The sequence below is a fragment of the Pundamilia nyererei genome, unplaced genomic scaffold (genome assembly GCF_000239375.1).
Source record: "Pundamilia nyererei isolate P.nyererei 1_Seehausen unplaced genomic scaffold, PunNye1.0 scaffold00784, whole genome shotgun sequence".
NCBI lineage: Eukaryota > Metazoa > Chordata > Actinopteri > Cichliformes > Cichlidae > Pundamilia > Pundamilia nyererei.
The window spans coordinates 60,631-61,762 of NW_005188185.1; positions in this window are offsets into that span (position 1 = coordinate 60,631).

A 1,132-nucleotide genomic window follows, 5' to 3' on the forward strand; every position below is an offset into this window, starting at 1 on the left:
CTGGATGATCTTTCCTTGAAGGCGGTCTCCTCTGAACCTTTTAAATATCTTCCTGTTAGTCCTGTGCTGACCGCCCCTTCCTCACCAGAGCAGAGGCTCGTGTTTGCTCTGCGAACGTGTTTGAGGTCAAATCACAGGGTGAGTGGTCAGAGCAGGTGTACAGGGAGACGACCTTAGAGGGGTGATCGTCCATCTTTACATCGGCTACAGGTTCTTATGGGCGGAGTCACAGAACCTTTGTGAACCTGAACGATCTGGATTTATTCAGTTTGCTTCTAAATGTTAAACTTGTGTTCAGTGTTTGAGGCGACACTCACCACCATCAGCTCCATGAGAGCGTGCTCTCTGAGCTTCTTCAGCCCGGACTGCAACACACACACACACACACACACACACACACACACACACACACACACACACACACACACACACACACAGAATTAAAGCCCAGCAGGAAGCAGCTGGTTGTGATTGAAGGTGATACTATCAGGAGACCGCTGCTGGCTTCATGCCCCAAATTAAAATAGAGGATGCTGTAAAGCAACTCGTGGCGCTGTGATGTCCCTGATACTCGCACTAAGGCATTTTACTGAAATAAAACCACAAAAATATAAAAAATAGAATTATATCTGTTGTCTTGAGCTCTTCTATCAAAACCAGGATGAACATCATGAAATTTACAGTTTTGTTCATTCTGGACGAGATTGAGAGTGCCCCCTATTGGACAAAGCGGGAATCAGCAGTTCTGTGGTGTTGTGTTTTTTGTTTTTTTTACCTGGTAGTAGACGGTGACCTCAGAGTTGGCGTCTCCTTTGTTGAGAGATTTCACTTTGCAGAGATGATGTTCCAGCGGCAGCTCCACCACCCGGAACAGCACGGGGACGTCTGCAGGCAGCGGCTGGAACTGCAGCTTCCTGCACACAGGTTGGTGTGACATCAGAGCAGAAAGCTGAACTCTTCCCTGAATCTGTAAAACCTCGCTGACGTCATTTAGAGGACTGAAGATGTCTCTGTGAACTGATGAACAGCAGCAGATACTCACTCAGTGAAGTAGCGCAGAAACTCTTTGGACTCCTGTGGGAGGAAATGACATCATCAGTGAGCTCAGACCTTCAACCTGAACTAAATATTC